The sequence below is a fragment of the Sycon ciliatum genome, chromosome 1, assembly GCF_964019385.1.
Source record: "Sycon ciliatum chromosome 1, ocSycCili1.1, whole genome shotgun sequence".
In the NCBI taxonomy this organism is placed as follows: Eukaryota; Metazoa; Porifera; class Calcarea; order Leucosolenida; family Sycettidae; genus Sycon; species Sycon ciliatum.
In genome coordinates, this window is record NC_088643.1 from 16,246,928 (window position 1) to 16,274,128 (window position 27,201).

General features: G+C 46.5%; 1 long non-coding RNA gene across 1 annotated transcript; it reads right to left on the reverse strand.

Annotated features, from left to right (window-relative positions):
* Positions 1–1,930: 1,930 nt before the first annotated feature.
* On the reverse strand, positions 1,931–6,964 carry LOC135806878 (uncharacterized). Its single transcript, XR_010551326.1, has 3 exons — positions 6,672–6,964; positions 4,472–4,573; positions 1,931–1,994 (listed from the first exon to the last, which is right to left on the reverse strand). It is a non-coding gene; the product is annotated as an uncharacterized LOC135806878 (long non-coding RNA).
* Between the last annotated feature and the right edge of the window lie 20,237 nt (positions 6,965–27,201).

Genomic DNA, 27,201 nt, shown 5'->3' on the forward strand with positions numbered 1-27,201 from the left:
GATCAATTGTATTATAATGTAGCACACACTATACAAACAAAACACCTACATGTATGACTAAGTGCAACCTGTACTGCTGTAGTATTCTTACTCGCGGGCGTGTGCTCGACTGCTCGTGCAGGGCGCATGTAAACTTGACTCACGCGATCAGATTTTACTTTGTGGTTCTTCGCGCGCATGCGCATGTTATTATGCGCGCCAGCAAACGAGTATAAAACGTGTCTAATGTTTCGCCAGGCTGCTGGGTGACCTGCCGGAAGTGCAAGCGGGCCATGCTGGGGCTCTGCTTCGACTGAAAGTAGTCGGCGGCGGCGGTTATGAGGCCGTCGAGATCGTTGCCAGTGTTGGCTAACGTAGGGACGAGCGGCTGGATGTCCTTGCCGGCCACATACTGGAAAGTGTCTCTCTGGCGAGTGTCATCCGAGATGCCGGCTGCTGCGACATAGAGTTGGAAACACCGTTCCCAGGCAGGAAAATGGGCAGCAGCATCGTAGAGACTGCTGTAGATCGGGAATGGCTCCGGAGGCGGTAGTGACAGTAGGGACATGGCGAGGATCAGGCGTTTGCTCGCAGCGCCAATGTAATGTTGTTCTCTTGCTGTATTCTAAACAACAACTAACTCGGAGCTCCGGAAAGCTCCGCAATAGTGAGGTTTTGCATTCCGAATTTCGGCTTGGCGTTCTTTGGTAATTTGTCGAACATCAAAATGTCGAATTTTCGCACCGACGTTTGTTTTGCAAGTCGAAAATGATGTGTTTTGATTTCGTGAGCCCCAGCATCAGCAATGTCCTGTCCCGTGCTCCTTTTCTTGCTGATTCCGACAAACTTTGATCGTGCCCAAAGAGTTGAGGGCCAAACCTGCCTCCTCAGTCGCCTCAGAAAAACCAACTCCATGGCCAAGTCAAATTTTATGGGTATCGCCATAGTCTTTTCAGCCACACAGATGACGGTGAGGACACTCCAGGCGAAAGAGAGTAGACAGGCAGTGGAGAGGAGCAATCAGAGGTAGCCGACGATGCTGATGTCGTCAAAGACGCCTGCGAAGCCATGCCAAGATAAGAAACCTCTTTGAATAAATCACGCGCTAGCGCTCTTCCACAAGAAAATTCATCCGAAAAATATGTTCGGCAAAGTGAGCTTTTTCCGAACAAACATGCCGCATCTTCGTGTGCATTTTCGACCTCGCTCCCGCGTGCCGAATCTTTTGCCGAATTTTGGAATGCAAAACCTCACTAATATGATGCCAACAGAATGTAATGGTGTGCGTGCATGCGTACAGAGTCGGTGCGTACCGACTGTCAGCACAGGTGTGGAAAGCAGCATATGTAAATGGATAGGAGCACAAACGGTGCCGCGTGCATATATGTGTCGGTAGAGCATGAAACTCTTAATCTCAGGGTCGTGGGTTTGAGCCCCACGTTGGGCGCCACATGTCGTCTCGATTGGAGAACGAGCTGCCTCTACTATACCCTCGCCACGCCATACATCAAACGGACTAGTCAAGTGGTTTTTCTCTAGAGCTAGAGAGAGAGCTATTCATTACTACACTTCAGGAGACGACGGGAGAACTGACAACTGACATGGCGAAAGGAAACATGATATCGGAAAGTGGTGCCCTCATCAGCACAAAAAGTGGCGTACTCGATATCATATCAGCACAAAAAGGTGCACGTGTCAGCAATACAACAAAGCAGCGCAGCAGCATGTACGGGTCAGCATCACAGAAACACAAATACAGCAGCAGGTACGACAAAGAGACAACACGTGCAGCCACATGTACAACATATGGGTGTGACAGTCCATATATGTACGTGTGAACACTACACACGATGAGAACATGCAAAGCATGGAAACCCAGACTGTGTGGTCAGCAGGACACAGCCCGTACAGGATGGAACAGACAACTAAACGTAATATAGCACCACGTACCGGCGGACTGGTCGACGCTGATGGGAGAAGTGGCACCCCCTGAGGCAGCTACGGATGCTAGAACTCTACAGCCAGACCAACACCAATATAAAACAAAAAAGGTACACCACACCAGGAAGCAAGTCAAATAAAGATGTGTGAACAACAGCCACACACCACAGAAAAGCATACAGAACAAAAACTCAATTACCGACACCATAGACACTGCAAAATCCAAACAGGAGGAAAATACTAACTCCCTGAGGACACTGAGCATGAGGCAAACGAGCAAGCAACCTCTTGCCGATGTTCCACCGTGTAACAACAACCGCGCTGGCCACCGGACTGTATGGTAGGGGTATTACACCTGGACCTCAAGACCAACGGGCGAAGGACAGCAGGCCAGGCCCAGGTAAATACAATGAGGAGCACTGTATACAACTACAGAAATAACCCAAACCCATGCCAATTTGACCAACATACCTTCCCTGCGCATCCATTCCTAGTGTACGGGTCTGAAAGATGAAAGATGGAGCGCTTGTATACACGGGCCCGGAAAGCCTGCTTCGGCCGCTCGGCAGCAGCTTCGTAGTGGTGGTCAAGGGTCGAAGACCGACGGATACAGATCAACTCCCCAGTGAACACACCTTTGCCCATACTACAGGGGTGGTTACTACCGACAAGCAGATACAGGAAACGATTGGTGAACTTGAAATGAGGCTTCACCGCCATGTATCCCTTACTACGGAAAACTGTGGTGTCCAGGAAATCAATGCCATCATGTGCCAGTTCATGAGAAAACTTGAGGGCCGAACACTTATTAATCCTATCTAAAGTGCGCTGAGCTTGACCTTCGCAACCATGCAATTATAAAGCGTCTATAAACCTGAACCTCTAAACCCTCCCCCTCTAAGATCGGCAAAACGTACTGCTTCTCCAAATACAGCATAACAATGTCGGCATAGACCACTGCTGCAGGCGAACCCATGGCAGTCCCTTGGATCTGCCGAAACACATCGTTACCATACACGAACTCATTTTTCTTCCGAATGACTGACATCAAGGAAGTCACTGCTGTTAATAACCATGTACGAAGGGCGAGGGGCATCCACCTTGTACACCTGTGTGTGATATACCACGACAACCGAGCTCGTTGGGGATGTTGGTGTAGTAAAGGCTGGTCACATCGATGCTCAATTATAAATGATCGTCCCGCACAGGCAAACCTTCTACCAAGTTGATGAAATCCGCAGTTGAGGTCAGAACAGTACTTTCCTCACATACATACGGGTTCAGTAGAAAGTCAGTGAACTCAGCGGGATAGTAGCCAGGACTATTTAGATTAACAATAGGCCTAACCTTCAGGACCCAGGGCTTATGTGTTTTGAGAAGTCTCCTGAAAACGGGCATGCGCCCCCGGTGCGACTAAGAACAGTGACATAATATATTATATTAGTGGGCATACGATGCTCAATGCGATGCCTAGTCATGGTGAGTAAACAATTGACTCGGGTCGCTCACACGAAGTCTCAACGCAGCCTTGAGCCTGTTGGTTGCCATCGGCAGTCTAGCCGCATGCTCATCTAGCCCCTCAGGCAAAAAAAAACAGTCATTTATAATGTTTGGCATTGTGATGCTGGGCACGACCTATATCATCATAGTGAGATCAGTCCAGGACTACTATCACAATAGACTGACTTTGAATATGCCTGAGTCCGATTGCGTTCTAGCTCCCAAACTATGTGCTGCATGTGTACACTCCGCCTATGGTTAGTCTACTCCAGAACAACGCCTGGAGAGGTTCATTGGGGGCATGATGTTCCCCCACCCCATTCCCCCCTTGCCCCCTGCACCTGAAGTACCGGTATTGCCCCCCCCCCCCTCCCCAAACAAATTACAGGACACAGATGGAGCACTGGGGAGCACGTAGCAGTAGGCAAAGTTGACGATGCCAGTGCAGACACGCCTGATCTCGGTCACCACACTGGCACCGTATAGTCTCCAAGGGACATAGCTACCAGAGAACACACAGAATGGGAGTATATAGTGCTATCTCGGTGGATAGACAACCTCCTATACACAAAATATCTACTGATAGAGTTCTGTGTAGATCCTATGTGCACATATGTGTGGATGAGTACTGGTAAACGGACAGCTAACCCTAGTCTAAGTAAAATAAAGGTAGAATATAGACCCTGGGCAAAAAAATAAGTAAATAAAAATATTGACTAGTTTGAGGGAAAGACACAAACGGGAAAAGTCTGAAGAAAAAATTGACTGTCACCAAAAAAATAATAATAGCTACACACACGAGGGAACTCGGATGGAGAGCCAAGGATTAAAATTGAAAAAGAGGACCATCAGTTTACGAGTTATCCGTTTTGTCCAACACTAAGGATATAAACGTGATGCAGCTAAGCATCAGGTCGTTGAATGTCATGATCTCATCAGTCAGTTTTTGTGCTAATTGTTGCACATTTTTGACTCAGCAGTATTCTGCATATAACCGTTAGTGTTGGACAAAACGGATAACTTGTAAACATGAGGGAACACTCATCCTTACCCAAGTCCCAACGTCAGCACTCGGCGCTGCTCCGAACCAAGAGGGACACTGGAGAGATCGTCCATCAGCTCCTCTCTTGTCCTGCGATCAAATCGCCTAATGCTAAACAAAAGAAGATAGGAAAGGCAAGTAGAATAAATAAATCAATAAAATAATAAACAACAAAACAAGTTTGAACAGCTGCAGACGTAATGGACGATTCGAACAAGACAAATGATATACCTAGCAATAAGTGTGCAGAGTGTGCAGCCCAAGGATAATCATCCCACGGCAAAGTTTATTGTTTAGGGCATAGACTCACAGTAACAAGCTCACCTTTGCTGCATCTCACACCGCTTCACACGGTAATCTACTGTATCACCATGGTACTTTCTGTTGCACATTGCTGCTTGTTTAACAAAAGGCAGAAAACACACCGAATTTCCAGGAATTACCATGGTGAAACGGTACTTTAGCTTGAACCTATTGTATGACGGGTTTTCTATGATTGATAATGACCCAGAGAGAAACTAAACCGGTATCGAATTCCAGTCAGCGACGCAATTCTTCTGAGGTGTAAAGTGACTTCAGGAATATGTTGCAGAAAACTGCGATGCATGCTGATTATTTCCTGTGCCCTATTGTGCACAATATACCAGGTGTGTTGCTCAGGGATGAAGTAGATGCACACACGTGCCGGGCATCACGGCACAGGTTAGGTTTGCTACTAGCCGCTGCAGTGTACTTGTGGTCCGAACTTGCACTCTACTCAACTCTGCATACGCAAAGAGTGCTGGTGCCGAAATGAACCAGAAGGGTACTGAGTGGGACGCAACAACACTGACTCTGTCTACCCATGTACACAGATATGATAGGGTATGCAGTACCTGCTCTAAGATTTAACACAAACCGGGTACACGTCTACCTGGCACAATTCCTGCAACACTGGGCCAGAGCCAGATGCGTTCAAGTGCGGCTACTGTGTGTCAGGGAGTCGTAAACTTACTTTCGACTTCCTGATGTACATGATTGTACATGTACATGTATGAACGTACTCGCACTGGGCACTCTGGCCGCACGCATCTGCACGCGTATGCAGCCTGTCAGTGGCGGTATACCCTCGAACGGTATAAAAAAGTATAGTACTCGACAGGACTTCCGACCGGGTCTCAGGTAACCCAGTGTTCTTTTTCCAAAAGGTCCAAGTACTCACAAACAGGGCCACTGACCCGGCTCTGGAGCAGACACTGGTAATCTAGGTCCAAGTTTGCTCGATTATGTTCTGACGCTTCATGTGCTTTCATAGCCAAGGTTTCTCACTTTCTTCGCAAGCTCTTTTAGTCTTGAGAGTTGACAACTGCTTATGGTTGTGTTGGCAGAAAACATGTCAGCTAATCTGACAACCGTCCAACCCCATTTTACTGGTAAGTAGTCAGCGAGTGGCTTTGATGGGGCCATACAGTACTAGAGGGGAAGTTACGCGGCATATTTGTGCTTCCTTTTTGAAAACACGTTCTCGCTCGAAGGGTTTCTAAACTTTATCCCTGCGCTCATTGATGGAGTTCATCGATGGAGTTGCCAGCGGCACTCTACAGAAGAACAATGTTGTCAAGTTTTTTATGAAAAATTGTCAAACATTTTCAAATTGCTATAAGTTTGGTTAGGGCCGGGTTCCACTGCGGCTCCGCAGCTCCGCTGCTCCACGGTACTTGGCTGCATGCAGCAGAGCGGCGCGGTTCCAGTGACACTCGCCATTCACGGTACCGCGATCGTGCTCGACGTTTTTTTTATGACATTTAGCCTGCCTGCGCGCGCGTGAAATCCAAAAAAATCCTCGTGTTCTGGCCTGTGCAACGAATTAAAATTCCCCCGAATAAAACAATTAAGTGCGGGAAACAATGCAAGCCGTGACCGCGGCTTGCATTTTTTTTGTATCAAGCAGCGAAGCGAAAGCTGGTGATGAGCCGCGGCCTCGCTGGACCAGCTCGTAATGATGACGTTTCATGCCGTGGATGATGTGCGGCGGAGCGGCAGTGGAACCCAGCCCTTAGGCAAAGGAAATTTGTCATTAATTTGTTTATGCTGCATAGATGGAGAGCTGCACACTCTGGCTTATGGACTCTCGTACTGCTAGTGTACTGGCATTACAGAAGACACGAAAAACGAGAACATAATTATGGCGAGAAAGTAATTACTGGCTAAGAATTGCCCTAAGACTTACCGCTTCTCAGTGCTCCATACCAGGAAGTAGTACAATACCTACTCCCTGCTCCATACGAGTGTTTTCTCCTCATTCTCTGCATCCTTTACCCCAGGAGTCTCGTCCATTTAGCGGCTCAAATGCTTGAGCTCCGGATAGCGGAAAATAGCTCGTCGTCCATTAGCGGCTCTAATAGTACCTGGTCTGAAGTGTCGCAGTCTAGCACAACTATGATTTTTTCCAGGAGGGTAAGGGTTGCAAACCCAAAGAGACCCTAAGCTTCGTCTATCAAACAAAACAATTGCCCTAAAAAATGGAAGAGAAAAAGAGTGAGCGAGCTGGTCTGAGCGCGCTACTTTTCAAAAAATAGAAGCTGAAACTAACTAACTAACTAAACTTGAAAGCCATCAAAGTCAAAGCATTCTGGCTAGCGCGTTTGTGTATGTCACGAGCGCTAGCGCGCTAGTTGCAGCAAACGCTCGCAGGCCAGAGTTAGCGCTATTTGGGCTGTTTGCCGCACGCGGCAGCTGGATGGATCACGTGATCCAAGCTGACAAATAAGGTCCGATGGTTCAGCTACATTGAGCCACAAGCACCATGACTGTGCAGCATTGGCCAGATTTGTTTTAGCAACGAGACTCATGTACAGACAGTAGATCTACATCTACAGTCAGTAAAAGAACAACAGTGGTGGTTCGGGTGTAGATGTACGTTGCAGCTACATGTACGTAGACCTACTGACAAGTACAATACTACTGTCAGTAGTAGACTACGGACGGACCGGGAAAATGTATAACGGACCAGTACCATGAGTACCGTCGGTACTCATGGTACTGGTACGTTATAAATTTTATTTACTGCACTTCTCAGCGTGAAAGCAAAGCGTGACTCCTTGATTCAGACTGTCCGAAAATTGAGGTCTTTCATGCCAGGCGTGCGAGATAATGTCCTCCGTGGTGCAGTGCGGTGGTTGTGGATCGTCCACGACCACTCTAAAGTTTGTTTCGTGTTTGCACGCACTGTGTGTGCCGTGCCTGCAGAACAGCTTGGGATCTGATGGCTGCATAAAATGTCCGCGATGCTTGTCCGCTACGCAATTGCCTGTTAGCCTGGATCCAATGCGATCGCTACCGAATGTCGTTCAAGCAAGCGATACTGAGTTGACTGGAGCGGCTGCAGACCGGGATCATGTCATTCAAACCTGTGACGAGTGCTGGGATAGGAAGCCAGCTACAGCGGTTTGTGAGAACTGCAACGTCAAATTCTGTGAGCACCACGGTACTGGCCATCCAATGTCTAGATCAGGTAAAGACCACACGATCAAGAGGCTGTCTGCCTCCAGTATCGAGTCAGCAATCAGCAGTGGCAGATTGGTCCAGCAGAGATGCGCTCTACACACGACTGAAGTGCTGAAACAGTTTTGCTTGGATTGCAATCAGCTACTGTGTCCACAGTGCGTACGTACTGGAGCACACAGACATGATGAACACAAGGTGATGGATATTGCCAGTGCTGCACAAAGCGCTCGTGATGCACTTTCTGGTAAGCTGAGCAACTGCACATCCGAATGTGATGGTGTTGTCAGCAGTGCCATAGAGACCGTGGAGAAGAACATTCGAATGGTACACAGTCAAACAGAGCTCGCTTCGGAGAAGGTTTCTGATTTCTTCAAGCCACTGGCGGAGGCTGTGAAGAAACGGGAGGACTCTCTTCTAACCGAGCTGGATGAGCTGAGGTTGAGGAAGCTGGAACCTCTCGAGAAGCAACTACACCAGCTTCAGGAGTGTGTGTCGAAAGGAGAGAGTGCTGCCAGCATTCTGCACTCATTCCAGGATGACATTGAACTTCTCCATGTGTGGTCCTGGTTGGATGCGTCTATCACGCAGGCCATGAAAACTGCTGAGGACGAGAAAGAGCCCTGTGTCACCAGTGGCATCGTGTTTGGCACGACGGACACCACATCACTACTCAATGACATCAGCGAGACTGGAGCAGTGCTGGATGTTGCTGATGGTACATTGAAGTGCCCCGCCCAAGCCCTTATCAGTGATCATTTCAGCATGTCCATAGAGCTACCGGACAGTATTGTCGCAAGCAACATGGAGCAAGAACAACTGGACAACATTGGACTGGAGATATTAATATCCGGTCTTGACGAGGACACAAGCAACGTGTGTACACAGCTTACACCTGTCTCTGGACGTATACAGGCTGAACATATTCCGTTACAAGCTGGTTGCTACAACGTCTCAGCCAAGATCGGCTGTGTCCCCCTGAAGGGTAGTCCACAGAAGCTGGTGGTGTCAGCGACTCCAGATTTTGATGGAAATCGCTGTGCCAGAGCTTTGAGTATCACCAATGATGGTCGCTCACTGATTTGCACTAGTGATAGTTATAAATCAGCATGTACCACACCCATGGCCACTGGTACTGGTAGCAGTACACTGAAGGTGAGGATTGACAATACCAGAAGTGGTCACATCTTTCTCTCCGCCTGTTCATCCAGTAATCCAAAACTGACGGGCAACTACCAACAGGACAAGGCACAGTGTTTTGGTTGGTTTGGCTGTAGTGCTGGTGACTACCACACCGGCACAGCCCTTGGTCAGCCCTGGCAAACTGGTGACGTCATTCATCTCACCGTTGATCATGATCGTCACACTCTCACTGGTAGACACGAGAGAACGGGCGCCACAGAAACCATCCCGAACGTCACAGGTAACCTGTACTGGATTGTGACACTCTACCATGCGGGTGACAAGATCACTCTGGTGTAGGAGAACGGGTGGTGAACACTTCAGATTGCCTTGGCTATAATTATGATCAGGCAGTGTTTTGACTTCCTATACGTGTGTATCCCAGCTATTTGATCTGTTATGTGATACTTCAATGAGTGCACTACAATACTACTCATAGTAGCAGGTATTGTATAGGCTAGTACCCCTCCACTCCCGTTTTTGCATAATATATCTTCCGGGTGGTAATTTCCCTACCAGTTTTCATCATTGTATTACTGCATAGATTGTTCTGGGTGGTTATTTTCGTACCAATTGTCATCTGTCTACTACTCTCTGCATAGATTTCTGTCATTCTTGGGGAAGACTCCAGCTGAGTCTCACACAAACTGGGAATTTGTTGTTGTTGTGGAATTATTATTATTATTAATATGTGCTTGTTCGCGTAGACATCAGCATGGCCTGCAGCTGCATTAATGGGCATGCAAATCATGCAAACCAGCCAAAAATGTTCGCATAAGCCACTTCGAATAGATACAAAAGACCACAACAGTTTCAGAAAAAGAAGAAATATGCGAAAAGAAGACAAAAACTGGGGTGCTGACACCACTCGGGCACAGATGCCCACCCAACCGCTTCGGTCAGCAGCAAGAGCACGGAACGCCTCCAGATCGACTTTGCTTGACAAGGAAAGTCCAATCCGCTTGGCATCATCTTGTAGTAGCGTTGGTAGTGTGTGTCTTAGTCGTCCCCTCCAGCCCGCTGGACGAGGCTCTGCGAAGTACGCTCCTATGGCCAGTGATGGTGGGGAGTCAGCCGGGAGCCGGAGGACATGCCCAAAGAGCCTCCACCTAGCTCTCAAGATGATAATGCCGAGAGGAACCGCGCCGGTACGCTCATAGAGCCTCTCGTTCCTAATCCGATTCGGGAACACAATGCCGATTAGCGCCCGCAGCTGTTTTCGGTGGAAGGCCTCAATACGGCTCAGCTGCTGTTTCGTTGGTGCCCATGTTGCACAATTGTAGCAGAGTACAGGGAGTACAAAGGCATTATAGAGCCGGATGCGGAGATCCTCCGAAACTAGCGACCTACGGATCCACAGCGTCCAGAGTTTACCAAAGGCAACAGTTGCCAGTTGCTGTCGCCGTAGCATATCCTCGGCATCACCTAATAGGGACCCGAGTTTCTTGGTGGTTCGCCACTCCTCCTCGATGCGATCAGTGTGCCTTTCGATGTGCGTGTGCTCTGTTTTGGTCTCATTCACTTTCAAATCCCATTCGAGGAGCTTGTTGGATATGGTTGGAAGGAGGGTCCTCAGCCTCTCACCATCAGTAGTCACGAAATCCACATCGTCGGCGTAGGCAGTTTCAGTTGGTAACCCCAGGGAGATATCGGCAGGGGGACGTGGTAGAAGAAGAGGCCGGACATCACGAAGCGCACCCTCAAGGTACACAATGAAAATAACAGGAGACAACGAGTCACCTTGGGGTGTGCCGCGGAGAGTGGGGAATGACGGGCCCTTAGCGGATGGGAGTACAACCCGCAGTACGGTGGAAGGCAAGGCGATTTTGAGCATGTGGTGTGGCAATTGCACAGCTGATGTTGCAAGTATACGTGATCCGACCTGACTGGAGATTCTCACTGTTCATGCCAAGTGTGCGACCAGTAAGGGTGACAAGTTAGACTGATTTGAAATCGCTTCCCATGAGAACGTATACTGTTTTCTTACCGGTAAGACTTAGTAGTGAGTCATAGCCTGGCACACTCCTATCCAACAACCGAAGTTCTTTCTCTCTCTTTCTCTCTCTCTCTCTCTCTATCTCTCTCTCTATCTCTCTCTCTCTCTCTCTCTCTCTCTCTCTCTCTCTCTCTCTCTCTCTCTTTCTCTCTCTCTCTCTCTCTCGCTGTCTCTCTGTCTCTCGCGGCAAGTGTGTCAGTAGACGAGGGCCAATAGCCATGCCCAGTCCACCGTGTCCCGTGTGGTCTGTGGGTAGTGAAAGCAAAACCGTGCTCCATCACCGAGCTACAGAAACTAGGTGCATTCGTCAACAATCATTTTAACGTTAGTTTTCTAAAACAGCACAAACATCGACCGAGCAAGTTTCACTATAAACTAGACGAAAAAAAACGAAGATTCCACGTAGAGACTCTCCAAAACTTACGAGTAGGTAATGCTTGAGGGATGAAAGACGGTAAAAGAGGAAAGAAAGAGGGGAGAGAAATTGAAGGGCTTGTCGGCACCCAGACTATGAAAATTACTACAAGAGGGATGTAATAATAATGGATGCTTATGTCCAGACATAGAGAAGACACAGGATACAACACACCAGATAATATAACAGAGATATCGAGAAGATTGCAACGGAAGTTGGAAGAGTTCTAGAACGAGTCTAGTTCGCATGCATCCACACAATCTAGGCCTTGACGGATTATGCTAATATTTTCGTGAAATTATGCTTTTCGCATTGCTGAAAAAATTCCCGAATTATGCTATTTTTATGCTAAAAGTTATCATATTATGCCGCATTTTTATTTGCTCACATATGCTGCTTATGTACATGATGGTTCTGTGCAAAATAACAGGGGAGTCTGTTGTAGAGGGCGTTGTACTGCAGTAGCAAAAGTTCAACGGGGTCAACGCACCGTCCGACCTAGCTACGAACGTCAATGATTGTAGTGGACTGGACATATTATCAAGGGAGTCGTAAACCTCCGAATTCCTGGTGCATCTACTTGTACTTGTACTTGTAGAACATGTACAACTGTATGGAATTTGATGCGAAAAGGCGGATTATTCCAATTTATACGATTCGTATGCAATTAGCCTCGGATTATGCGATTATTCGATTTTGGTAGGAATTATGCGAAAAATTATGCTAGCATAATCCGTCAAGGCCTAACACAATCAACCAATATGAAATATCGTCTGGACTGGATGTATTAATTTTATTATTATTATATATATTTGAGGATTTCCCAAAGACGTAGTCTAAATTGAAGTGAGTTCCATTATAATGGGAGGCTGTAGGGTTGAGATAGCAGACAGTGGAGGGCTAATAATTCGTAATGAACAGCCTAGCAAGAGAAATACAATTATGCTGAATGTTCCAGAATGGTCCTTTAATCAATGATACCTATAGCCTCGGGGTATGCCTTAAAATACGAAATGTACCGAAACAGAAACACAAAAATTAATAAGAATAAGCGCAACGCACAAAGAAGGAGGACAGAGGCATGTCAGTGCGGAGTGGCATTGTGTTTGGTGTCAGAGAAGTGCGTGCGAATGTGACTGTGAAACAGGGACTGCGAGGCTGTGGCTCTCAGGTCTGCGGGCAAGGTATTCCAGACAGTAGCGGTGCGGAAGAGAAATGACCTCCCGGCGTGTTTCCCCACCCGTGGCAGAGTGAATGCGAGTTGGCGGCGGCGACTACGCGTGGGGCAGTATCCCGCTGCTTCAAAAAGTTCTGGTTGGGTGGTGACCAAATGGAAGAATTCCATAAGGCAGGCGATCTTCCTGCGCCAGGATAGACTTGGCCACCCCAGCTGTTTAAACAGTGATGACTTGGGCTCGTCTGAAGAGACAGTGTAATGTGTCAATGAAACCATGCAGTACACAACAGGTACACACACATCCAAGATAACACTATTAGTATTACTACATGCACGGACTGTCTGAAGGAGTTCTTGCTAAAACCTCTGTAGGCGGCAGAGTGGTGCCGGTGGGGAGCTGCAACTGAACTTGGCCGTGAACTACGCACAGTATCACCTGCTCCATCTTTAGCCGGCTGATCCACCTTGCTGAAATCCTCTACCGCTGGTATGCAGTTCGGGCTCGGCCTTGCAGTTGTGTCCACCGAGCACTGTGCAGCCGATGATTTTTTTTGCCGACTAACAGATAATCGACATGAAACAAGGACTCTTGTACTGTCAGTAGGCTCCATATAGGCCATGCCAAAGGAAGATAGAGTGTGATGGAGTGCGAGAAGATCTAGTCAACATGGCGAGAGCAGCAAAAACCAGCAAAAAACAAAACTACACACGTGGAAAATTTTCAAATATAATCAGCGAGAGCAGCAGAAAACAAAAATCGTGACACACATGTAAAATATTCAAATATGCGCTCCCAAACAGGAAAGAGCCGAAAATCCATTTTCGGAAAACCATGCACTTTCGCCACCATACTTCCGAAAGTTCGACTACTTTTTCGACTCTTCCCGCCACATTCCGAAAATAATTCCGTTTTTCGGAATGCAAAACCTCTCTAATGTTTCGGAAAGTGTGGGCATTGACTGCCCTTAGATTCGAGGAAAGCTCCAAGCGATAATCATTTTTTTCCGCTTTCTTGCCAGAGTTCTCAAGCCCAACAAAATTCGTCGTCAAAAGTACTCAGCGTAGAGTTCGTGCCAAATTCCACCCAAAACAATTTACGCTGACCTCTAGCTCTCACCACCAATTGAACCCACTGATATATAATAATACATCTACACGAGCCTGCAATGGTTGTATTGTATTGTATTGTATTTATTTAAAAGGATTCTCCAAAAGCAAATGGATGCTTATCACGGAAGTCTCCCACATAAATATCACAAGAAAAATGGGGAGATGGGGAGAGGAGAGTGGAAGATGAAGCATGGGAAGAAGGGAAACAAGTACCTAAATACCGAGGTATAAAAGCAGGAAAGAAATCGGCGAGGGAAGAAATCACCTCTGCAGATAATAGCGGGACATTTAGATGAAAAAACCCAGCAAGGATAAATTTCAAGGAAAAAAAATTCTCAAACGGAAAAGTTCGGAATTCCAGTCAGAGAATATCTATGCTGAGAGTAATGAGCCTTAAGAAGAACAACTTGGCAATGAGCATACGTTCTTAGGGTAATACTCTACATGTACATGACTGTATAAGGCAGAACAACAGAGAACAAAACTCTTTCTCGTAACTCCCAGTTTCGTGTTGATAAACACTCATCAGACGATAAAACATAATAATGCTATTCGCTAGTTATAACTATAGGGTAATTGTAATGTAGGCTAAGGCAGTGCCTAGGCCTTGACGGATTATGCTAGCATAATTTTTCGCATAATTCCTACCAAAATCGAATAATCGCATAATTCGAGGCTAATTGCATACGAATCGCATAAATTGGAATAATCCGCCTTTTCGCATCAAATTCCATACAGTTGTACATGTTCTACAAGTATAAGTACCGGTACAAGTAGATGCACCAGGAAGTCGTAGGTTTACGACTCCCTTGATAATATGTCCAGTCAAGGCCTTGACGGATTATGCTAGCATAATTTTCCGCATAATTCCTACCAAAATCGAATAATCGCATAATTCGAGGCAAATTGCATACGAATCGCATAAATAATGGAATAATCCGCCTGTTCGCACCAAATTCCATAGTCTATAGAGGTGTCATGTTCTACAAGTACAAGTAGTTTAACATGTTTTTCGATTTTGACAGCATGTTACAAGGCGAGGACGCGTAATCATAGTGCTCCTGACTACAAGTCCTCGCCTTGTAACATGCTGTCAAAATCGAAAAACATGTTAAGGGGAAGTTAAGGCAAACATTAAAATTTCACCAGTTGTAGTCTTCGGGGTGCTGAGTCGAATGGTCTTGGTCCGAGAAAGCTGAGACGCTCCCTTCCTACTTGAATCCCAATCGAACTCGCGCACTTCCACCGAAACTGGGTGACTGCGCCCTCCTAGATGGGGATTTGTATGCAAAATGTCACTAAAAGCGCCGTTTTGTTCTTATAAAAGCATGGATGACCGCGATTGGCCCATATGTTGTAGTCTTTTGGACGCTGAGTCGACTGGTTTTGGTCCGAAAAGGCTGCGATGCGGCGTTCCTCCTTTATTCCCAATCGAACATGGTTGAACAAGTGGTTACGTGCTCCTGGGTGCCCAAATCATCTGGTCACCACGCCAGCAGGCGACAACTTTCACACCAAGGTTCAACTCGAGTGACAGGACTGCACCCAAAAAAGGTCAAACAGGCTAGTAAGTTGTACCCTGCAGGCACGGTGACCAGGTGACTGGTGTACGCAGGAGCACGTGACCGCTTGTTCAACCATGTTCGATTGGGAATAAAGGAGGAACGCTGCATTGCAGCCTTTTCAGACCAAAACCAGTCGACTCAGCGTCCAACAGATTACAACATATGGGCCAATCGTGGTCATCCGTGCTTTTATAAGAACGAAATGGCGCTTTTAGTGACATTTTGCATACAAATCCCCATCTAGTAGGGCGCAGTCACCCAGTTTCGGTGGAAGTGCGCGAGTTCGATTGAGATTCAAGTAGGAAGGGAGCGTCTCAGCTTTCTCGGACCAAGACCATTCGACTCAGCACCCCGAAGACTACAACTGGTGAAATTTTAATGTTTGCCTTAACTTCCCCTTTAAACTACCAAGCAAGGCTTCCGTGTATCTCTTTGTACATACATCTACACCTACTGTTCTTTCAATCAAATGAACCCCTCGATAGGCACATTGCCTTTGGGTCATTTCATAATAATAATAATAATAATATAAGTACAAGCAAGAGTACATAACCCCCCAGAGTGTGCAACGCCGATCCAGCTCTGTGTAGGGTCTTGGTCGAGCGGAATCGGATCTTCTGATGTCATGCGTACACTTCACACCAGCGCAAGACCGGTCTCGAGGCAGGGCACCATTGTTTTTGATCCAAGAGTACCCGCAACTCACCGGGTTCCCCTCAGATGTGTACGGTATTATGACGCAAAGATCCGATTCCGCTCGACCAAGACCCTATGCAGAGCTGGATCAGGCGTTGCACACTCTGGGGGGTTATGTACTCTTGGTACAAGTAGATACACCAGGAAGTCGTAGGTTTACGACTCCCTTGACAACACGTCCAGTGCATTACAATCAGTGATGGCAAGAGTTAGGCCCCGGCGGATAATGCTAGTTATTTCCGGCAATTATGCTACTAGCACTGCTAGTAAAAGTGGCACATTATGCTAGTTTTAATGCTCGTTAGGCTCGTTATGCTCAATTTAATGCCACTTTATATGGGGTCAAAAAAGTGTCACGGATGGACTTCACGCAACTCCACAAAAAAACTTACGGGATGTAATATTAATTTAAAAACTTGGTGCGCTGTTTACCTGGTACACATTGTTCACCATGCAACACTGCCCTTATAGGCTAGTGTAGTGCAGGTAGAATACATTATACTTCATGATCACCACATGGCAACAACATAGCAAGCCACTTTTGATACAATAACATGTATGCCCGCTGGGAGTGCATTAACACGTCTCAGTTATGGGTATTCTGATACATGTACAGTGGACATCTTGACAGGGTGCAAGCTGCAGCATGTACAATTGAGGCACACTTCTGTCTTTGGTGTCATAATTTGAATACTTCAACTGTGCTATTTAGTGGTTGAGTTTGGCGGAGTACTATGGAACACGAATTCAGAAACATTGTGCCAGCCATGATGGAATAATACGGCAGGCTGATTAAATGTTTTGGTTTTCCAACCTGCACTCAAGTGTTGAAACTACTTCGAAGTAGATACACAATAGCAACACACAGAGTACCGCATGTACATGTATTCAGTTACTAGTACTAGCTGCTTACTTCACACCTGCTTTGAGGAAAGACTCTACAACATTGGCTCTTCGAATGAGGACATCATTGGCTACAGCACCAGGTTGCCCTGTTCCTGCCAGCTCCTTCTTATGGTCTGTAGCAGGGAGTAGTCCCTGGTCTGTAGTGTACTTCTCCCACGAAGCTGTTAGCGCTTGCTGGTGTCGCTGGCCTCGTGACTTTCGCTCTTTGGCCGTCTTGTGCGTTTGGCTCGAAATGTGTGATTTCACAATGCTGTTCTTCTGTCGAACTGTCTGGCTGCAAGCACTGCAGTAAATCTTCCCACTGGACACGGTCAAATATTTTCCCCTGCACGCGATGGTGGACGCTGACACGAGGTGTCAATGTGGAACTTCCACCGGCAATTCGCCCACGTTTAGCGACGGACTCCTTCCCACTTCTCTGGGAAGATCGTTTTCGGGAAATCGCTGCTCTGGCTGGTTCGGGAAGACGTTCACACGCTGTCCTGACCTCGTCCTCTTCGGACTCTGATTCTGAGGCGTCTTCATCGTCAAACTCGGAATCAAAGTGATCATCGCTACTGCTTACTAGATCAACAATATCTCTGGCTGCTTGCTCGGACATAGCCATTACGTGTGTTCTTCATCAGCTAACAAAGAATAATAAGCAAAAGTTGGTGGAAACAAAACGCTCCCATTCTCACCGCCTTCTCATGTACACCCATCACAAGTTTTTTTTCCCAACGCTTGTGTAGACTCCCAGCCAGAGTCATAGATCTACTACAACTTGAGTACAAGTAGTAGACTAGTAATAGAGCCTAGAGTAGAGGGCCAGACATTGAAGATTTGAAGTGAACCAGTGTTGTCGGATGCGACTGACACAGTTCTATAATTAGTTTTGCAAGAATATGCTAGTTTTCGCAAGAATATGCTAGTTTTCTGCAAAAATCTGCTGATTATGCTAGTGCAATGCTAGTTTCCAGAAAGTGCTAAATATGCTAGATATAATGCTAGCATTATCCACCGGGGCCTAGCAAGAGTACATTATAGCAATAAAAACTGCTTTATGGCAGTTTTCTAAAAAAAGTTATTGTGGTCTAGTCCATGGACCCCGTCTAAAAAGTAAGAAATTACCGAAATGTGATAGCTGAAAATTAAAATTTCACACAAAACCTCACAATAATCACAACACTGGAGATGCTGCTTTCAACTTTAACTTGTACTGCACCAACAATTGGCAACATGCATGCATAGGAAAGAGGATCACGAGGGGAAAAGGTCTTCTACATGTAGCTTTTAATTCTGCGTGTGATTTATTGTGAGGTTTTGTGTGAAATTTTAATTTTCAGCTATCACATTTCGGTAATTTCTTACTTTTTAGACGGGGTCCATGGACTAGAACACAATAACTTTTTTTAGAAAACTGCCATAAAGCAGTTTTTATTGCTATAATTTCTTTTGTTTTTCTGTCACCAATCAATGGAATGCCCTACATGAATATGTGAATGATGGCCTTCACATCATATCAAGAGGTTTACATGTATGTAGACTCGTACATGTACTCTTGATCATATCAATACCGTATTATACGCATTGATGTGCAAGCCTTTTCTTGCAGAAAATGGCACTAGCATAATGCATGTTCTTCTGCGGGGGAACATGTGAGTAGTGGAGGTTATCCTTTTTTTATACGGAGGTCATTCTGTGCATGTTGCTGTTGCAGAATTTCATGACTCTGTCATAAATTTGTCTTGCCTTTCAGATATTTCAGATTTCCCCACCCTCTATCAGATTCATTTGAGAAATGTAGCCATGCGCCAGGTGCGTGTCGCAGATGTTTTTGTTGATTCTGTGTTTATAATGGTTTATAATCATGGGTTATCGTCACATATCGTGATAAGGTCATCCAGCATCATATTGCACTGAAATCGTAATCCTGTTGATGTCGATACAACTTTTGGAAGTAGTTCAATGACTTCAAACTGTTAGTCCACGATTTTCTAAAACAACACAGCAAAGGAGGAACAATAAACATGTATTAAAATGTAAACAAATACATTGCTGAGTCCGACATCTCGTTCCAACAACTACACTGATCCTGGGGATAAAAGGGTCAAGGCTATGGTTGGAGGTACTGATACTGAGAGATAAACAAGGAACTCCATGATAATAAAATCTTACACATCTTTTGGTGAGTATGAATGATATCCAGTCGAACCTCTTTAGGACGAACACCAAGGGGCAGATGGTATTTTATTCTGTGAGTTTGTCTTAACCTATTTTATAACCAGTGAATACAATTATTTCTCCAATAGACATACGAATAGATTTTTTCTACAGCGAAAGATTCTAAGCCACACCAACTCATTGACTCGTCGCGTCTGGTATGAAACAAATGAGTCACTAGAGAGGTTCTGCAAAACGAAAATGCGTACAAACTTTCGCTCTACATCATGAAGTGCGAAACTTCACACGAACTTTCGCAACTTTGGACGCGAAACTAACTGTTAAGCGGGATTCACAGAAGCTTTTTTGCGATGCGACACGCGATGCGACGCGATCTGCGACGGACGCGTGCGATGCGAACTCGCGAAATACCATTCACAGAAGAAGTCAGTGATGCGACAAAATCTTGCTGATTTGGCTACGTCACCATGATATTCGCGCGGTTTGATACAACTTGTACAAATTTATAGGCAACTCTTGCACCTTTGTACAACTTTGCTGTAGAAAAGGTCAAAATCGTACGCCAAATCGCTTGTCGCATCGCATCGCATCGCAAAAGTTGAGCCAAGCTCAACTTCTGCGATGGCCCAGTTGCGGCAGTTGCGTGGGGTGCGACATGGCTGCGATTTGGGGTTTTCCCGGTTTCGCGCCTGTCGCATCGCGTGTCGCATCGCAAAAAAGCTTCTGTGAATCCCGCTTTACTTGCAGGGAACGCGAAATGAACTATCGTAGGAAATTTCGTGAGATCGGCCATCGGGTCATGGCATGCGTACACTTGGCCCGCGCAAACTACGAAAATGTGCAGAACGCAAAGTTCGTGCAAAAATTCGTACACACTTTCGCAAGGACCGTCGTGAAACTTCGTTCGAATTTTCGTTGTGCAGAACCTCTCTACTGAACCTTTCTTTAGCAACATGACGGCAACTGAAACAGCAACAGAGAAAGTACGATACATGTATTGCACATTCTTGCAGGTACTACAGGTACTACAAACAGATTGCAGATCGTAATTCTTGCTTTAGCGGCACGAAACTTTATTTGGGGCAGTGCAATCTCGCCGGTACTCACAAATCAAACAGCCCAGACTAGGCCTAGCCCAAATTTGCTCGGGGCGCTTCGATATTTTGCCGGCAAATTTTGCCCGATCACTTTCCATATTTTCATTTCCGATATTTTGCTCCATTTTGCTCCTGCTTTGTGGCAAAAATGGCTTCGAATGAACCGTCTACTTTGGTAAAAATGGATGGTGACTCTGATGAGGAAAGCAAAACTTATAATTGTGTCAGTATTACGGATTTTGGAGCATGATTTCAAATTTATGTACCCCTGACAACCTGCACGAGCTATTTCAGCACGACGTTGGTCCAATGAAACCAACGAAATTTGAATAAAATTGCCAAAACACACCCGGATCCTCTGTAAATTCGATATTTTGCTCGGAATTTGCCAGCAATTTCTTTTCGTTGGAAAATTCGATATTTTGCTGGAAGAATTGCCGGCAAATTTGGGCTAGGCCTAGCCCAGACTCGATTAAACAAATCCAATCATACAAGTACGAGATTTTCACGAGACGAGACTGCACCCATTGGCTTGTTTCGTATTATTATTATTATTATTATTTTATTTATTTTACTAGGGTGTTTCCCACAGACCTATGGTCTTCTTACGGGAGCCCCTAGAAAGGTTAAGCATGAACGAACAAATGGGCGATAATCTGTACAAGAGCGAACAGTGGAAGGCAGCATATTCCACCGATCAGAACCTATGTAGCCGAGACGAGAAAAACCAGCTTTAGTGTGGGCAGAAGGCAAGGCCAGAGAAAAAGAGATTTGGGACCTAGTGACGGAAGTAGTATGTGCACTGGAGGAGCGGGTATGGAAAATTTCTTTTAGGAGGGAGCTACATGTGCCGCTATGGACAGAGCGAAATACAAGAATAAAAAGCTTCAAATTGACTCGGACAGAAATGTGAGAGAGATTGTATAGGCTAAGAATATGAGAGGCACTGGTAAAGTTATCGAAACCAAAAACTATTCTTAGACACCTGTTAAATAGCCGGACATACTTATCGAAATAGTAAGAACTGAGGGTGTGGACGTATGCGCTACTTGCATACTCCAATGACGACTGAATAACACTAAGGTAAAAGCTACGCCGTGCGTGGAATGGCAAGAGATGTCTTGACATGCGGTAGGCGCCGAGTTTCCTGTTGACAGACCCAATCAAACCGTCAATTTGTGGCCCAAAAGTCAGGTGCTCGTCAATGACAATGCCAAGATAGCGTGCGGACTGCGCTCGAAGAACATGGACGCCGTCAATGACGACACTGGCGGAACCAGGCACTGCTGTTGTCTTTCTGTGAAGGAGAAGGAACTTCGTCTTTGCTGGGTTCAGCGTCATGCGCTTCTCTTCCAGGTAGACAGACAGCTTGGCCAGATCTCCGTTCAAAGCTCCGATGACTTCCTCAGCAGAGTCACCAGCTGCATACATATTAACATCATCCGCAAACTGCAGAACTGTGGAACTGTTGACGCATGAGGGAAGACCACGGACATAGAGGCTGAATAGGATAGGTCCCAAAACAGACCCCTGCGGAACACCCTGCGTACATGGCACGCGTGGCAGGCCCTCTGGTGCAATGAGCTGCTGCGTTCGATCACTCAGGTAGCTTTTAAACCATGCCAGAGCCGAGTCACCAATCCCACAATCAAATAACTCATTCAACAGCAACTGGTGATTGACGCTGTCAAACGCTTTCCTGACATCAGCGAGCACTACGCCAACAACTTTCCCATTATCCAAATCTTTCATCCAGCTATCAATTGCAACAGCCAGGGCCTCCTCACACGAGTGATATCGTCTGTATGCAAATTGCTGGGGTGGAATAATGTCGGGGATTCTCTCTCAGAAGAAGGCTTAATTGGTTGTACACGTGCTTCTCGAGGACTTTGCTAGCGATCGGTAAAAGTGAAACAGGTCGGTAGTTTCGCGGTTCAGAGCGGTCCCCGCCCTTGAAAAGTGCTCTCACGGATGCATGCTTGAAAAGCGCAGGAAACTTACTCTCCTCAATAGATGCCCTGAGAAGAGCACACAGGGAACCTGCCATCACTTCATGACATTTCTTGAAAAGGATCGGAGGCAACCCGTCTGCTCCGGGAGCTTTATGTGCATTGAGATTACGAAGGATCTTTACAACGTCGGTGACCGTAGGCTGCGAGATAGCCAACATAGAAGTCTGGCGATGGGGACCAGATGGGCAGTGAAGGTGTGTCCGAATGGGGTCTGAAACAGTTTGTGCAAATGTGCGGGAGATACCAATGTGATCAGTCCCTCCTAAAGTGTCCTTGGTATGTCTGCGAAGCAGGCCATTGAGTAACTGCCATTGGCCCCTGGGCTGTTTACGGACGGACATGAATTGATGTTGATAGTACTGGGAGCGGAGACGCCTGTTCATTAAAGTTCCCTCGCGCCGAACTCGACGATATTCTTCTAAAGCTGCTGGGTCACTCGCTTTCTTACATGCTCGGCGATGGAGGTACTGTCGACGTGCCAATAGAAAACGTAGCTCTGGAGTGATCCATGGCTTAGGCGATTTCTTGTGTAGCTTTATGTTCTTGACCACACATGGATCGAGGTCATCAAGGACACCTCCAATGCTACCGTGCCATTTATCCACGAGTTCATCAACGCCAGTGCTAGCAGTGACATGCCGTCCTGTCTCAGTGAGGGCCGAACCAATCCTGTCAGACAGATCATCAAAGTCCAGGGTGGAAAGCGGTTTCTTTCTAGTCCTAACTCGGAGGTGACCTGGTCTGTCAAGGTGGCATTCAAGGTCTAGACTAGCTTTCACGGCAAAGTGATCACTAATTTGATCAGGCATTACACTGACATCAACAGCTACAAGGTCACCAGTGATACAAATAGGGTCCAAACATGAATCGGAGCGGAATCTGGTTGGCTCTGTTACAACGTTATGAACACAGTGGGTTGCACACATGTTTCGGAAGTGAGCGGGAGCTTGATCAGACAAGCAATTGACATTAAGGTCGCCGAGAATGCATAATGAGCTGTGCTTCACGCTTCGTGTTACGTTGTCTATGTAGGCGGTGAATATATCCCAGAATCCTACCGCTGATGAAGGGGGTCGGTAAACACATATCAGTGGTAAACGCCAAGTGACGTGTCCAGAGCTGCGAAATTCAAGCAGCGCACTCACTGCTTCTAGTTCACTGTCACACGGACTCAAATTGATATGCATGTACGTCATCGGTATAGTGCTACGAACATATATTAGCACACCACCTCCGCCTTTCCCTCCGCCTCTGTCTCGTCGAATGTGGTCGTAGCCTTGCAATGCAATAAACGAATCTGCAATTGAAGTGTCTAGCCAAGTTTCGGTAATGCATAGTATGTCCAATGTATGAGTAATAATTAAATCCTGTATATACAATAACTTGTTCCTGATACTACATATATTTATGTGACAAATATTTAATTTAGAATGCCAGTGCGTTGTTGGGGTATCGGATTGACTGGAGTCCATGCCAGCAGCTGCCGTTCCACTTTCGCACCCCTAGGTGGTCTTTGAGAGATGCATGGCGATTTCTTCGTCTGTCATGGCTTTGCCCTTCAACATGATCATGCATCTAGGCAGAGTACATCGGATGCCATTCTGTCGCAGTTTCCGAAATGTAGGCCAGACGTCATTTCGCTTAGATTGTTCAGTACGAGTGAGATCATGGGACACGTAAACAGGGTTGCCACCTGTAACTGCTTCTTGCTTCTTTTTCATGAGGAGTTCCTTTCCACTTTTGGAGAGGCATACACGTACAGGACGGGGCTTGCTGGGAGCTGTGCCGGATCCGTTTGCTGTGTTACGCCTCCCCAGTCGTTCTGCACTAAATATGTCAGACGATCTGACCCCGCCCGGGATCAGTTCACGAACTGTCTGCACCAATGCACCCTCCTCTACAGCTTCAGGACTACGTTATTGGAACGTGCTATCTGCTCAGCCTGCTCCTCAAAGTAAGTTTGTGCCATATTTGGGGTGGATTGTGCAACCTCCCCCAGTCTAGTCGCCAGCCTGTCTACCTCCTGCCGGAGCCCAGCAATGGCGGATTTCCCGCCATTGCCTGGAGAATCACTGATGCATGTAGCAGACGCAAGCCGTGCCACTTCAGTCGTCAATTTCTCGTTCGCGGAACGGAGCTCCTGCAGGTCGCTCTCCGCTCCTGCCACTTTCTTTTCCACGTTAGCCAATCTCTCGTCAAAAGGCGACATCAGTTCCCTCATATTTCTCGCCAAGTCCTCTCGGAACTCCGAGGCAAATGTCTTTAGTAGGTACATTACTTTGTCCAGAGGGACTGATTCATTAGGACTTACGCCAGTTACGGGCCTGTCTGTGCCAGGTAGGCGAGCCGATTTTGGAATGGCGATCGGCCTGACAGTGGTGGTGCGACTCAGCTCCTCAGCTTCCGACCCAGAAAGCATCAAGCTCTCCGCTGGGCTTGCCGGTTTGGCCTTGCAGCCAGCTCTTCGGCCCATCTCCTGGACGGGTGTTGGGGATACCATGTTAGGGCTCCCAGTAGGGGTTCCCACCCTCTCACGACCAGCATGAGGGGGGGATACCCGACGCAAAAAATTCTTCACTGCACTCGACATTGCAAAAGTGAAGCAAACAAGTTACTGAACCTCTCCACAATGGAGATTTTCCCTGATATGCGAATTTATTTGGCAAACTCGGTCAATGAGTCCTTGAACCTTTCCCTCCAGATTGGGAACTGCCAACGATAGTATGCCACTGACCAGTGCCTTACTTGTAACGTACTAATGTGCAATGAATATGAGTATTTCGACAACACATCTAACATAAGCCTTACCGTCAAGAAGGTGAACTCGCGTTCTTCGCACACTGTAGGCAAGGGCAAAGAGATAAAAATGGATCTAAATCCGAATAAAATCAGCACACGTTTCCGTAAATGAAAGGGTGAGCATAAGCAAATGAATCGAAGGAAACTGGTCAACTCAGAGATCACCTGTCATTGAGTATTCCGTAAAAGGAGGCCTCGGCAGCGGAAAAGCTAAATTTAGAAAGGAGATCCTGTCAGCTTTTCAATTATTTATTGCATTCCGCCCAAAATCAGCACACTTTTCGTAAATGGAAGAGTCAACACAAGCAAATGAATCAAAGGGAACTGGTCAACTCACCTGTCATTGAGTAATATTCCGCGAAAGGAGGTCTCAGCAGCGCCGAAACGAAATAAGGGGTCGTCCACAATTATCGAACTTTTTTCACGAAACGAAATAATTTCGTTATGGGGTGGGAGGGGGTTGACCAATTTCGTTTCAGAAAACATTGATACATGTACATGTACATAGGAGCAGTTACACACTTGCAACTTTTGTTGTATTATGCATGCATATGTCAAACTTTTTTACGTTCTGAGGGGGAGGGAGGGAGGGGTTGGGTCTAAACTAAAATAATTCGTTTGGTGAAAAACGTTCGATATTTGCGGACGGCCCCTAAGCCAGGCCAGGAGATGAAATATCCGAAACAGCTCATGCAAGAAGCAGTTCCAAAGAAGGAAGTTCCTCGTGCATGCACATCCGAAAAGGCAACAACAAAAAGTCTGCAATGAACACGCATGCGCCCAACCGGCCGCGCGATGGTAGGAGCCATGTGGAGTAGCTCCCTGGTCCAGGACCAGGTACCGAGCATCTCACGTAGAAACTTACGTAGCTACGTAGACAAAGTGTCTGAATAGCGGTGTCGTTAGGTAGCGACATGTGAACACAATACATGTACATGTAATAGAAAAGCTGACAGGATCGCTTTTCTTTCCGGCTAAGTTAGGCCTCATTTACACGACAACGATTGAAAAACGTTTTTCAATCGTTTTCGAAACGTTTTTGCTGTTTACACGAAAACGATAATCGTGTACACTGCAACACGTTTTTCGGCGCGCAATGGTCACGTGCAAGAAGTTGGCCTGGCGCAGGCTGGCGGTGGCATGTTTTGAGTACAGGGCTCGTACTAGAAAAACGTTTTTGCCGTTTACACGAGAACGAAACGGAACGAAAACGATTGAAAAACACTTTGTTGTGTTGTTGTTTGGCTTTATTTAAAGTGGAGTTCCAAAACAGGCCTAAACCTAATGACAATGGTCCCACTGATAATAAGAGAAAAGAAAAATATATAATAATAAGCGGACAAACAGAACCAAGAAGAAGATACAGCTGTAGTTAGATAACTAATATGAGCACGGCAGCAGGGGAAAAAAAAGTCACAAGCACGGCAACCGGGAAGAAAGGAGTGAGTGAGTGAGAGAGAGGAGAGAGAGAGAGAGAGAGAGAGAGAGAGAGAGAGAGAGAGAGAGAGAGAGAGAGAGAGAGGAGAGAGAGAGAGGTAGTGAAGCAGATGAGTTCATCCTAGTTGACGGTACTGCCTAACAGAAAGGCCAGGCTTAGCGATTTGAAAGTGGAGCGCTTTCTTTCGAGGCGTGCTGTGTCTGGGAGCTGGTTCCACAGGATAGCTCCAGCATGGCTAATGCGCTTAGCTGAGGATGCAGTGGGGGAGACAGGAATGATGAGTAACTTGCTGCTCCCTCCTCGTGTTCGGAGAGAGGGACTACGGGTGAAAAAGCTTGCAAACAGAGTACTTGAAGATTTGTTCAGGCAGCGCCAAATGAATACAAGAATGTGCATGTGGGTGTATATGCTGAGGGCATGGGCATTCATGCGTTCAAGTAAGGGAGCCGTGTGAGTGCGAGGGGCTGCCCTGCACACCGAGCGAGCCGCACGTTTGAACAAACTATTTAGGCGCTTATCCTGATAAGACGATAAGAAAGGGGCATAGGCAGCAGATGCATAGTCAAATTCTGATAGTATAAAGGACCTGAAAAACTGAACACGGCAAGAAAAAGGCAAACATGCTGCACTTCGATTTAGTAGCCCAATCTTAGCGGCAACGCGGCGTGCAACATGGCTTGTCATGGTGTTCCAGCTCATG